This window comes from Rhyacophila brunnea, unplaced genomic scaffold (genome assembly GCF_057557595.1).
Source record: "Rhyacophila brunnea isolate RB1 unplaced genomic scaffold, BYU_Rbru_1.0 scaffold_5, whole genome shotgun sequence".
NCBI classification, from domain to species: Eukaryota; Metazoa; Arthropoda; class Insecta; order Trichoptera; family Rhyacophilidae; genus Rhyacophila; species Rhyacophila brunnea.
In genome coordinates this window covers 5,602,897-5,618,103 of record NW_028233170.1, presented here as the reverse complement: position 1 = coordinate 5,618,103, position 15,207 = coordinate 5,602,897, and the positions used below count along the sequence as shown (strand labels likewise).

At 33.2% G+C, this 15,207-nt stretch overlaps 1 long non-coding RNA gene across 1 annotated transcript in view; it reads left to right on the top strand.

Moving 5' to 3' along the window:
• Positions 1-9,117: 9,117 nt before the first annotated feature.
• The window catches only part of LOC147065947 (uncharacterized), a 252,184-nt gene continuing 246,094 nt past the window's right edge, over positions 9,118-15,207 (top strand). The window contains exon 1 of the long non-coding RNA XR_015071654.1: positions 9,118-9,307. This is a non-coding gene — a long non-coding RNA (uncharacterized LOC147065947). The remainder of the gene's footprint in view (positions 9,308-15,207) is intronic.

Here is a 15,207-nt window from a genome sequence, read left to right as displayed (position 1 = left end):
TTCGTGATATATGCAATATAACGGTCCCTTAAAACTGTCCGATTCGATGGCGATAACCATACACTCACTTAACTGCTATACTTACTGTATAACTATAGGGTAAATTAAAAAGTTTTAGTTGCCTATTTAGGTACACAAAAGCTAGGGTTAAGTATCCGCTAAATTTAAAACGGTTATATTGGCAGAAACTTCTTCTGTCATATTAGGGATTTACCTGAGACTATGCATGTTATGTATAATGTCGGTGCCCAGTAACAATGTACAAAAAATCATCATTCGTACAAATTGTGCTAAAGCCGCCATCTTGGAAAATTGTGGAAGATTTTTTTTGTATAACTAAATAAATAAGATCACTTCTGGTTTGTAATCATACCTAATAGAAAGTCAGTCTTATAAAGCTAAGGAAAGTATTCATACATCCTCAAATAAAGAAATAACCCCAAAACGTTCTTTGCACCCGGATATTGTACCCACAGCCCCAATAATCTACTATAATTTATTATTGTTTACTGAGGGACAATCAATAAGTATAATCTTTTGTGAATACATTTATTAATTCACCCGATCTTATATTATTTTGTTTTATAGTGGTACTTACCGTATACATGTACCTAAGGTACGCACTTCTTCTCATACTCAAGATTAGTGAATCCAATCCCGAGCTAAAATCTTGATCCCGGGATTTCAGGATTACGATTTGACGATCCCCGGATTGGCATTTTTTTTAATAGTTAATATAACATTTCTATATATACAAAAAATAATGTTGATAAAATCGGTCAAAAATAAATTTAGTATAATGTATACTATTTAAGACATTTATTGTTAATATTGTGTACGTTCAATCTTGGAAATACCTACATAGGTTTAATGGAGTAAATAATATTGTAATATATATAAATAATAATGTGAAAGTAAAACAGTTTTATTTATTTATGAAAAGATAACAAGTTCAATTAAAATAAAATAAAATAAATGACAAATGCCTTAAAAAACATGGTGGAATCACTTTGTTATAAGTGCAAAGAATTGGTTTTTCCAATCTTTCTCATTTTTATTAATTTATATAAAAGTAAAACAGTTTTATTTATTTATGAAAAGATAACAAATACAAGTTCAATTAAAATAAAAAATGACAAATGCATTAAAAAACATGGAATCACTTTGTTAAAAGTGCGAAGCATTGGTTTTTCCAACCTTTCTCATTTTTATTAATTTATGTGAAAAAATAAAATGAATTGGCAACACATGGGTAATAAATCAAACTTCATTAAAACTCAGTTTATTTCTAATGTATTTGTATGTTATTAAACAATTTTTTTTTGTTATATTATCGTTTTTATTTTATTTTCCATAAAAATTGAAAAAAAACTCAATCCCGAAAGTTTCGGGATTATGTTTAAAATCCCGGGATTCATAGGAATCGAAAATAGTTCGGGATCCCGAACTAATGCATTATTGGAATCCTGCTCAAGATGTAGGCGGAGAATATGTGTATATTACATATGATCAATATCGCCAACAGTGTTTACATCGCACCTGTTGTGTCACTTATTATCTTTGTCTCATTCAGTCTGTTTTGTCTCAATACAAATCAGAACAGGCTCTGTTAATATGTAGGTATCATATTATTCCCCAGTGTAATTAGTAATCAAGATATGAAACCCAAGCCAAAATTTAATTTTCGTAAGGTTTCTTGGGTGTGCAAATACAAGCTGAGGATTTATGCAAATGAAGGTCATCCATGACAGATTGTATAATCAAACAAACTTGTTCAGAACTCCTTTTCAAAATACAACTTGTAAAGTAGCTCCTCAGTAATACTTACACACTTGGCGCGACAGGGGAAGATGAGGAAGGCTTCTGCGGACGGAGGAGGGGGAAATGTAAAGGCTGTAGGCGCGTGTTATTAGTAAGCATAAATATCATCCGGAACTCGACTAAGACTCGCTTTTTCACCCCCACCCTCTTCGACAGTGGTGCGCTCTAAATATCCATCAACCTATTCGGTTCGACGCATTAATTTCATGATTAATTTAATGATATTTTTACATTTTTTTAATACACAAATATTAATCAATATTTTCTTCCACTTCCTTCCATATTACACAATTTTTTTAACCATATCTGATCTTAATAAGACCACGGAGTGAAGTTTTGTATAGAATTGAAGAATTGTATAAATAAAATTGTTTTAACGAGAAATATATATATCAATAATTAAGAACAAATTGAATGTTTTATGTAAATGTATTCTTTTAGACATTACACGTCATTATTAATTCAATTCAATCATAACACGATTCTACATCAAAAGTGTCAAATATTAGCATGTGGCGCCCTTACTCAGCTGACAACTTACACTGGTGAATACGACTGTCCGACACCAAAATCTCGTCGATAACCGGAAGTTGCTATAGTCGTATATGGAATATGTCTCAGTGACGTACCTGTCATGACTGCAACGCGTGTTTAAATAATGTATCGGGTCTCTTGCGAGATGCGACTCCTTTTCTTCTTCGCAATAAGCCAAAACCTTACTAATAGTAATTTTAATATCACCCATTATCGTTTTATGTAATATATATATATTTATTATAAAAATCATCAAATTACGTAAATTGATATATCCGTACACCACGAAGGCGTAAAATTAAAACATAAATTTATGGGCGTTCCTCATTTGAAACGGAAGTACGATTAACGATTAACTAAAGCCTCAATTACATTGAGCTACTTTACAAGCTGCTTGTTGGCGAATTTATAATCTGCTGGTAAACTCGCCCAGTGTCATCATCGAATAAGCTAACAAGCAGATTATAAACAATATACCGAGAAAAGTTGAAAGCCGGTCAACTTTACACGCTACACGCTGGCGTGTGGGCCTACTACGTCTGCGCAGTAGAGCGATAGTAGCGACCTCCCGGTAAAAAAACGAACTACTCAATACGTCCCGTCAAAATAGTGCCAAAATGACGGTTTCAACTCGCCAGCTTGTTGGCTTCTGGGCGAGTGGAAAGGTTTGTGTGGCATCATCACAATCACACTAGCTGACTTGCCCGCTTTTAAATTCGCCAACAAGCAGCTTGTAAAGTAGCTCAATCTCATTGAGGGTTAAAAGTTCTTGTTCGACAATATATCAACAATCGGTTCGCGCGAGCCCATTGACGGACAACACTAGAGCCGCCATGCCAACGTTAACAACTTGCCCTTATTTTCCCTATGTTCATTCTATTAAAAAGCTCATAAACATCTACGGCATGCGTTCCTTTGTCACATTTTAATCGTGGCATTTCCCATATTTCAGCCATTAAGTTTTAATGTCACCGACGTTATTAAGTTTTTCTTCTTTATTTTTTCAGATTATTCCGGAGGTCACCGCTGAAAAAGGTAGGCCGCTCATTTATTACTCCAACACTATTATTATGAAATTTTACACCATTTTGATGACGTATTTTTATAAAAAGCAACGCAATTTAAAACATCTAAAATTCGCGACGATATTATTGCCTGTCATATAATTTTGCTTTCTGAACTTTCATCGTGTTTTGCATACTTACTGTATTTTATTTTCTGACTAAATCTTACCAGGCGGGAATAAGTGCACTTTGGGTAGGTTGCCTACATAAAATTGATGAAGACATTTCTTTCTTGTATTTATATCTAAATTATAATATATTCAAATATTTGTTTTTCCAGAGTAATAATATATGAGATGCACGAAATGATAAATTGAAGTCAAATTGAATTACATAATAATATACACTATTCCAGGGGTGGCGAACCTATGTCACGCGTGCCACTGGTGGCACGCGAGATGATTTTGCATGGCACGCGAATGTTCCATTTTCAAGAGAAAATAAATTACTATTTTGTTTCGGATAGTAGATACATTGAAAAAATGTTTTTTTATAAAAAAGTTTTACAAATAAATATATAATTAAGTACTTACGTATAATACATATTAAAAAAAACAATGATGACACAGCCATGCGTATTTTCTTCGATTTTTCATATTATGTTTACCATACCATACCATCAAAGCAGGCAAATAATTTCAAGAATAATCATTACGTTTAATGTAAATATAAAATTGCACAGGTCGGTCCTTAGGATCGGGCAATTAAAAATGATAAAACTCAATCAACAAAACTTATGAAATTAATTATCGCCAGCCATTCAAATATAATAACTGTTTGTTATTTTGCCTCAAACATAATCTCTAAAAATGGAAGAGCGTTCAGTGATGGAGAATGTAATATGAAAGAAGAGTGGTTTAAATGCTTCCACGATCTCTTTCAGAATTTTAAAAACAAGGAAAAAAATATTCAAAGAATAAAAGATGCATTCGGTTAGAGATACAGTGAAAGATAAGAATGTCAAGAACTCAGCTGTATTTATTTTTAATAGAATAATTCTATAAAACTTTTTTTTAGAAAACTTCGCCATGAAAAACTGTTTGGCACGTCAGACAGTCGAAAAATATTTTTTGGGAAATTTTGGCACGCGTACGTAAAAAGGTTCGCCTTCCCTGCACTATTCATTGCTCAGCATGATTGGTTATGTGCACGTATATTCGTGTATGTAATTAGCTAATTTATTGATTCTAAAACTACAGTGGAATGTCAAAGTAGAAGTTTGAAAGTGTCTTCTAATGAACCTGAAATGCGAAGTCATTTGTAGCCAACTTATTCAGGAGACCAGCTTCAATTATATTCAAGTATGCACCATCTCTATATAGAAGAAGGATTTTTCAAAATCATTGGCAATTTCATTAAGTATATTATATCAACCTTTTTGTATGCACTCACCAATATTGCAAATACGACTCAGAGACGTCAAAATCAGATACAAAACTCAAAGAAATTAGAATTTCTGACAAATATGTTTGGTCGCTCTTCAGTAAACATTACTTTACATACTGTATTATAAACTATAATGTTTGTTACGCGTATTTCAACCCTGCTGTATATACTAACATAGCATAATATATTTGGCCATCGTATATGTACACCGCGAGATCGCAATTCTAAGTATGTGATTAGAGCTAAGCGCATTGCAATTAGTCGGCTAATATACGAAACGCATCGCGGATGCCGCAATCGATAGAGTATATCTGATGTCGTTTTATTTCGACATCTGATTGACGATTTACGACTATTGCAATATCTCATGACTATTTCACCAATTGAACATAACGTAGCCCTATAGCCTATACAACATCTACTTATCATGGGTTTCAACTCGAGATAGTTCGTTTTATTACTAGCCTATTATCTAACCTAACCTAACTCATAGGATTAACGTCACACAGCTCTATACTAGAGAACTCAGAAATACCTAATGGGAATTGAAATACCTCACGGGTGTGGAGAAACAGGCAACCGCTCTCGAATGTGGAAGAATATGGTATAAACTTAAACGCATGTCAAGACTGCTCTCGGATAATGCATTAACGCTCATGCAATATTGATGTATTTGAATGTTGCAACACACACTATTGCACGTCGTCTGCGTGGATCATTTTCGTAGGACACTCACACATTCAAAGCCCTGCGTCAAAATGTAGTTTATTGGGGTATAGCCTATCGGAATTCTACGTACTTATTAATCTGATATGTGCTCTATAGTCTATACATTCAGTTACATTTCGAAAAAGGTTAGCATTGCATTGATTAAATGCGTTTTAGCTATATGTCGGTACACATTTTATATTAGAAAATCTGTTTTTTATAATTTGTTTGAGGGAACTTATTAATAATAAATAACTTAGTATAATAATAAAAATTTGTTCAACAAACGCACATTTTAAAACATTTGTTTAATATTTTCAAACAGGCAGGTAGTAGGTACATGTTTTATATTTAAATACCACCTTGTAGTTTAGAAGAGTACCTAGTTAGGTTGATGAAGGGCAGATTCTTATGGCATTGCGTCTGCGACGAAATAATTTTTGAACAATGCTACTTAGTGCCATTTGAAAGTAACGATACCAACTCTTACTTCCACAAGAATCTGACACCATTCTACTAGGGCGATTATCTGGAGCTTATCTTAATACCAGCATACCTTATTTAAAATAAATTTGAATAATAAATAGCGATGACAAACGAAGATACCAGTAAAGAAATCATTTTATTATGACAAATTATGAACCACTAAAATGCAATGACATTAATATGGACGAATCATCTGGAAAAAAAATGACACTCACTTTATTGTCGGGTCTGCCGAATGGCATAATCTGTTCTAACGCCATTACAATAAAGGTGATATTGCTATAAATTTCTGATGCTTTTTGTTGGGTCTGCCGAATGGTTCGGTTCGAACGGAATCGCTCAAATGAACATTGACATTAGAAACACTGCTCTAACGCCATTACAATAAAAGTCATATTGCTATAAATTCCCGATGCGTGATATCGCATAATGGAAATTGCGTGACGTCTACCTATACATGCGAATGCGCGAATTTACTTGCTAGCTACTGTATTGAGTGCGTCGTCCGTTAATAATGTCATTGCTAAAATGTTTAGTCACAGAAAAAATAATATATATGTTTATTTAAATTATACAGTGAAATATACTGATGTGATAAAATCAATATGTATATTTATTGGAAACAACTTATTGAATGTAAGATAATATTATAAAAATAATAAATTATCATTAGCAACATTATCTAATCAAAAACTACCTAACGATCGGTAACTATTTGTGTTTTGGTAAAAGTAACACGCTCATAATAATATGTAATGCGGATAATACAGGTCGATATTCTCTATAGAGTTCTACATTTTGAAACATAATACGCCGTTTACACGTGCATGGATTTACTGTTGACAGTAAGTATTATCGCGGCCATAACAAGAAAGTGTATGGGTAAACAAGTAGGTACTATCCTGCAGTTGCAAGTTTGCATGCATGAATAAAACGTTTGGAAGCTTCTGAATTTTCATGCGAAAATAGGGATTTTTTTCGATCTGCGCCTGCGCAGTAGAACGATAGTGGCGAATCTGCCGGCAAAAAAACGAAATACATTCATTTTGAGGTTAACCAATATTCACTACCTGTCAAATAGTACTATAAAATTACAACATCGCGTCTCGCTTACTCTTGAAGACTGAGATTGGAGAGACAGTCAGCATTTTTACGTGTAACAGTTATAGTCACGTAAGTTAATAGCGCCTGTACACGTGCATGGTATTACTGTCGGCAATAGTGTTTATTTTAAAATATAGTGACAATAACTGTTTACACGTAAAAGTGCTGACTGTCTCTCCAATCTCATTCTTCAAGAGTAAGCGAGGCGCGATGTTGTCATTTTTGGTACTATTTGACAGGACGTATTGAAAATAGGTTAACATCAAAATGAGTAGTTCGTTTTTTTACCGGCAGGTTCGCCATTATCGTTCTACTGCGCAGGCGCAGATCTTACCTACGAGTTAAAATTCAGATCTTTCCAAACTTGTTTGATTCATGCACGCAATCTTGCCAACTGCAGGTTAATACATTATTGTTTCCTCATACATTTTCTTACTACGCACAGTAAATCTATGCACGTGTAAACGGGGTATAAAATAGGTTCGCTCCATTGCTACCAATAAATCCATGGACATGTACAGGCGCTATTTATTTTATAATAGTAAACACATTGATTTCGTTACGTACTGAATTTCATTTCATTATTTTTCTTTCAGAATTTGGGTAATGTACAAGAAAAGCGACAGATATGTACTAATAATATTATTGTCAAACAACATATTACCTACTTCGCTAATCTCTTTATAATGTATTTTTAATTACGTATGTACTTACGTATATTATTTAATACAAAAATATGTTAAATTCACCACCCTCGTGAAAAGTTTGTCGTGAAGTTTTCCTCGTGAAACACAGCTTGATTTGCTCTAAAAATTGAAAGTCGTAAAGGACCGACCGTAAACCAATTAGATTCCACGGCATTGTGGCTACATTCACTGGAGAATCGATAATTCGAAATGTGCCCGCTGGATGGCAGAGTGCGGCGCGCGCCCACACTTTTTCACGACACTCACCTACAACGTGCGTTGCATCGGCCGTTATCACAATTGACAAGCGAGGAAAATACCGACCACTCCACTCGCCGAACAACGGCTGTCAAAATCATGTGCGCTATGGATTTTCGTATGTTATTAAAATATATTTTGGTATTTTATTAAGCGAGTACAATTTTGTTTAAGTTGGTATACAATAATTTAAAGTGGATAATAAAATATCTAAATTCAATGACCTACATCATTACGTGCGTCCAACGCAACTATTATTAAACATTGCCTGCTGACTAGACAATTACTTTTAATTACCAAATTTAAAAAGCATGCTAATTATATCGAATGGCCACCTAATGGTTACGCGCTGGGCGCGTCTTTAGCGTCCAATGTATATGTGGTAATTAACCAGTAATTAACAGGTCCACAGTGAATGAGAACATGAGAGAGGAAGAAAGGGTTGTTATAAGTGGCATGAGCCGCTTATAACAACATAACTCCTGTAATAATATAATAATTATATCGATTTTTTTCAATACAAAAAGAGTGTTCGTATTATATTTATTAATACTTTCTTATTAGGTACTTACCTACTTAAATATTTCTTATTATAATTAATCTTGAAATGAAATTGTAATTTGTCTTATTTAGTGAGCAAATTAATGCAAAACATATTAAAAATAACATTAACAAATAACAAATAAATCTATTAATCCTTTAATTCTGTAATGAGAGAAAATTTTATTTCAATTCAAAGTCCAATCAGAATCTAATTTGTTTCATATATGATTCTAATTAGCGTACAGCTACAATAATTATTAAAAGCTTGGAAAATCCACATAAATAATATGGCGCTAATTATTATCGGTAATGTAAATATTAAAAAAAATATTTAGTAAAGACGACTGATAAATAATTATATAGTATTAGATCGATCAGATGACATAGCTTTTTATAAGAATATTATAGAATTATAAAAACTAGCAGTCGCCTTTTGAATAAATGCAAAACAAAAAAGATAATTCGGAAAATTTAATTGTATTTTTTTCGAAAAGTGTGACGTCGGTTGAAGCGTATGCGATCTTGTTACACGCAGTCAGCTGCTGCCTTGCTTGCTATATTCCGTGTCGCTTCTTGTCCGCTTTCAATGTTTTCTGTTTTATTTTGTTGTTTCTGTGATGCAAGCCCAGTTTGCCGCTAAAATACCCTTATTGTGTACTCGAAAGGCTGTCAGTGTGGTTTATTTGTGTTATTGGACCGACACACCTCCGAAACAAGGTAAATTTCCATTATTTATATTGGTAAATCCAACATAACCTCACTTTTGTCAGCCTCGATCATTTGCCGCGGGCGAGGCAGGCGCTCACATGGCGAAGGAAAGCGTTGTCAAAATACGCACTCGAATCTTTGTTTACTTCCTACTCCGCCATAATTACTGAATTAATTAATTGTTGCCGAGGTGTGGCGGTGAATGAGTAAATAAACAAGGCGGGAAGTCCGTAAATCGTTTTCGTGTCTGGCTGCAGGAAAAATCATAATGGTTAATATGAAATGCAGCGGTACGTAACGTTCCGTGCGAGTTTGCCAATTTTAATTGTATAAATTAAATTCGCCAGCAGACGCGGCGGACCGAATAACAAAATATTAAATTAATAAAGTGATATAATTGGACACTATGTAAGACGTCTAGAAAAACATATCCGTGTGCCTGATTGAAATCCCGCCATCGCTTTTTAAATTGGCAGGACTGACATTTATCTTAATAAATTAACACCATCCAAATCTAAAACTTTCATAACCATCGGCCAAACAATATAATAACAATAACTAAACTAATACTAATTAGCACATATCATTATTTGTCCGATATTATTGTGAGAACACGTACTTTTTATTGTAATGAATTGATAAAACAATACCTACATTATGACAATTGTGATAATGAAAATTGACAATGTTTTTGTTGTTATCTCAATGCGGCGATATTGTCCAAGGTCTCATCGATTGATAGACAGATTTTTTTAATACAACAAACGAGTAATATATTGTAATAGTATGTAGGTATTATCTACATTATTATTATGTTTGTGAAGACTAATAGGTAATTAGTCTATTAAGAATTTTATTATTAAGTTGTGTATTTTACGTTTCTATTCAATTATACCTATAATAAAACTAAACAGTAATATTACTATCATAAACCCACCTGAGCACTAAATTTTATACAAAAAATACCTATGTGCTCAAATATTCACCACATTTTGCGTAGAAAAATGAACTCGTTAAATTATTATGCCATTAAAGTACTCTGATACTAGGTACCTAGGTACGTAGACGGTACAATATATTAGCATATTGTTTCAATCACGTGATACGCAAACAATGTACCTATTCTGAATTGGCAATAAGACTAAAATATAATAACGTGACGGCATTCATCTCTGAGTTGATAATCTGTGAATAAATTTGTTGGGTATGAAAGTTGGTCCATTTTCTTATTCGCGCGGAGTCAATAATTCGTCAATCCGGTGGCTTTTAAAAGGATTTTGTGGCCATTCCGTCGGTACTTCTTGGGTAGGTACCTAGGTGCCACTGGACAGTGGCGCACCCAGGAGGGGGGGCAAGGGGCCTTGGCAACCCCCAAACATGAAAATTATCAGAATGATTTTAAACATTGAAATTGTAATCCAATAAACTACACCTTTGGGCTTAGACAAATAAAAACACGGCAAAAAAATGATTTTTAATTCTCCAGCACCCTTTTTAGAAGAATTTCTTAGATTTTAATTTGTAACACAAAAATTTCGAAACACTAATGTCAGGTTTTTTTAGAAACCCAATCCCTAATGGAACTGTCAAAAAATTCTCGGTGTCCACCCGAATTCCGGAGTGGTGTAGGTCATGGCTGGGGAGGGCTGACAGGGCTCTAGCCTAGGGGCCCGGGCTGTAGGGGGCCCGGCGTGACGGGTTGACCAGATAAGTAAGATAAACACACATCATAAATTAGCTTTAATAGTAAAAAAAGTCGCCTGCGGCGCTATTATCCGTCATGACCATGAACATTTTCAATTATATAATTGTGCAATATATTGTTTGATTATTATGTGTCGATAATCAGCTCCATTATTAAAGTAGATGTAATAAAAATCGCCAATAATTGAACTAAAACATAATTTGAAAAACGTTAATGAAGTGTTTCACACTGCCTTTAGCCTCAGCGATAGGTAGGGGGCCCACCAAATATCCTAGCTTGAAGGCCCGTTTCAGGATCTGGAGACCATGGTGTAGGTACACCGAGTGCAATAGACAAAAGACCGATAAAAGAGAAATTAGGCTGTGATGAAGAAAAAGAGCCTATGGGACTAATTTACAATCTCCTCCTTGGGCCCCCCCCAATATTAAATCCTGGGTGCGCCACTGCCACTGGATGATCTAATTTGTCCAATGAATAGGCATTCGACCCAAAAAACAAATATATATAAATTAGCTAATTATATGTTAGGTTAATTCATTATACTTACATATTTAGTCTACTTTTCCACATTTTATATTATACCGGTTTCGTCTTACGACATTATCACATTCTCCATCAAGAATTAAATTTATAATAATGTCTATTTAAACATCGATAATAAATTTCACTAATAAGGTAGGTACGTACGTATTTCCATTTATCGCATTTTCTTATAAGGGACCAATATATTAAGTAAGTATATACCTAGGTACCTACATTTTTTTTTATATTTTAATTTTAAGGTGTATTATAATAATTAAGGAAATATGTAGGTAATTTACTTTCTACGTAGGTAACATACCTACTTGTTGGTGTCAAAAAAATCAAAACAAAAATGGCCGCAAATTTGTATGCACATTCACGAACACGCTTTGACTAACTCGCTCCATACATGCATAATAAGATTCAAAAATAGAACGTTTTTTTATTTGTTTAATATTTTGAAGGTCAGCGATGACTTCTGATCTAACCAAACATAACATTTTTGTATGCACAGCTTTATCTCACCACCACACACGACCGACAATAATATGTTGGGCACCTACCTACCAAATTCCTGATAACAGTTTTGGGCAAAACCAAAATAAACGTTTAATTATTATTCCTCCATAACAAAAACTGAAATTATTACTCCTAACCCGATATGATAATGCCGCTTTTGTTTTGTGCAATATTATATTGTATTCTAAATTAATAATAATGTGTTTATGTGACGTTATTATTCACAATATGTTCGTTTTTGCATTTTTTTCTAACAAGATAATAAATAAGTAATACATTGTCAGTGTATTTTTATTGCAGCAGATGAAATTTGTTTTTTTAATTTAGTCGAAAATCTTTATATAATAATATGTCGATGGTGTAGGTATAATGCAGTGGCGAATGGTGGAGGTAGGCTGTTAAGATCCGCCATAAACAGTGCACATTAAACTTTTTCAGACATACATATTTGTTTTCATTGAAATAAGACTACAATTTACAGATAGTGTTGGTTAGTTTTTAAAATTCAATTAAACCCTGAAAAACCAAGCCATAATAGATAATAGTCAAAAATACATGTATATCTATAAAATATCTAAAATTATGTAATTAAATCATACATAACTTTGAATATTTTATAAATAGAATAATATTTTTTATTTAATATAGTTTGATTTAGGCAGGGCTTAATGAATTAAAAAAATTAACCAATAATATATGTAATGTGTATTTTTAATCCAACTAAAACAAATAACTATAAATGAAAGAGTGTGCATAATTTTGTCGTATTTCCCAAATTACACCAAAACTATTATGGTTTCGTTTAGGCAGGGTTTAATTGATTTTGAAAAACTAACTAACACCATCTGTAAATTGTAGTCTTAGTTCAATAAAAACAAATACATATGACTAAAAAAGTTTAGTGTGCACTATTTATAGCGAATCTTAACAGCCTACCTCCACCCTTCGCCACTGGTATAATGTATTAATTGAACTGACATGCACATGGTAGGACTCCATTATACTTAATTGTTTTTGTTACCTACTTAAGACGATACATCAGTGAAACAGCAAATAATTTTCAACTATAGGCGCGACGAAATTTTGGACTCGCTGGCATTCGGAGAGCGATCGTCGAGGTATGAATACGTCAAACATTAAATGGACGCATGTTGGATTTATATGACAAATTCTATTTCGTTCGGCATGCGTCATTTGCACCCGCGACCCGCAATCCGCGCATCGCCTAGCCACGATCTTTTTAGACCGTGCCTCAACTGCTTTTACCTATTTGCCGTTTCACTGGTGTATTATCGTCTTAATTCTACTTTAACTATCAACAAAGGTGACTTTGTTTCAAAACCATTAGTGTTAAGTACTTACTTTGAAAGTGAAACTCACAAAAAGGTGACTAAAATAACAGTAAAGTTATTTCATATTGCAGATGCATTTGTACAAGCTTCACATTTGCGTATAACAGTGGCGAAGAGAGCAGGTGGGCTGTTAAGATCCGATAGGTATAATAGTGTACACTAAACTTGGTCAGTCAAACGTATTTGTTTTCATTGAATTAAGACTACAATGTGTAGATAGTGTCTGAGTTTTTAAAATTCAATGCATAATTCCCTGCATAAGTATTCTAAGCCATAATAGATAGTAATCGAAAAATATATTCGTTTAACGGCCCACGTGCGCCGCGTAGGTCAAAATGGAGATTTTATGGTGTTTTAAGAGCTGGTCATGGACATTCCTTAAACGTTGTAGATAATCTATTTATATAATTTTGAAGCCTTATTATCCTTTATATTTATTTGAAACATTGCATAAAATAGTACCTATTCTTTTAAATCTCTCGATCTAATGTTTTAGAATATAGTCATATTTCAGTACATCCATGTGCATTGGTGTTAAGATTTTTCAGATTTATTAATTTATAAACGCATTTATAAAACCATTAGTAAAATTAATGTTAACATTATATAGTGAAATATTTACGATAAAAAAATATATTATATAATATCTGTGATCCCAAATTTAACAAGAATTAGGCATTTTATTATTCAAAAAATGGGCACGATTAACACATTTGAAGATAATTCTGAAGATACTGATTATAAGCTATGTCTTTGACCATTCAAATGTGATAAACATCCTATGAATAATGATTGTTGTATAATAATTATTGACCTAAGAATAAGGTAGTATTTTTTTGAAATACGCCATTTCTATTGGCATTTCCCAGTGGTTAAGCTACAACATATGGCCGTATCCATAAGTTGACAAACGATAAATGAAGTAGGGAGTAAGATAATGTTAATGCGCGTGTTTGAACATGTATATAACCGAAAAAAATCTTTTTTTAAACGGTTCTAAACCCTCACGCAAGTGGAACATATCAATACCCGAAGCAGTTTGGTTGAACATAGTTATCGCCCTCCCAATTGGCATTACCAGTGGCAGGTTGGTTCTCCACCTTGGGAGAATAAACAACTAATGCTCTCTATTTCTAAGATAGTAGTTATCAGGGACACACAGGTCAACACTGCTTAGAATGGAGTTCTTATGTATACCTCGAAAAATATACGTAGGTAGCTAAATAAAGATCTCTTCTAAATATTGCAGACTGCAGTATGTAAGCATACTTAAGAAAAAGTCAGTTGGATAAAGCCACGGATAGTATCCATACAAACCTCAAGTAAAGGAGTCTCAAGAATTTCTTCTGAACCCTCTCGACCATATGGCGGTGCCTGAACAATATACCCACTCTCAATTTCATCAAGCCACAATCAATTTCAATGTACCTACATTTAATCTATGGTACATACTCTTTAAATTTGTGGATTTTTGTCAGAAGGAACACCAAATCGTCACCGTTTTAGCAAAACCATCTATGTGCACTTTCTCAAATTGTGCAGGAGAAGGATAAAACTGAATAAAAAAATAATGTTACATTTAAACATTAAAATTATGAAGAATGCTTTATTATAATCAGAAAATGGTCTAAGATTATTATTTTGTTTACAAAAATCTTTTATTTTTAATACAAAAATAATAAAAATACAGTTTGTGATGTCACATAAGTTGTTTTGACCGTTTTATAAATACACATAGTTTAATTTATTCATCAAAATGTGAGTAATAATAAATTCATGAAAAACTGTTACATAAATAATAGTTGAAATAT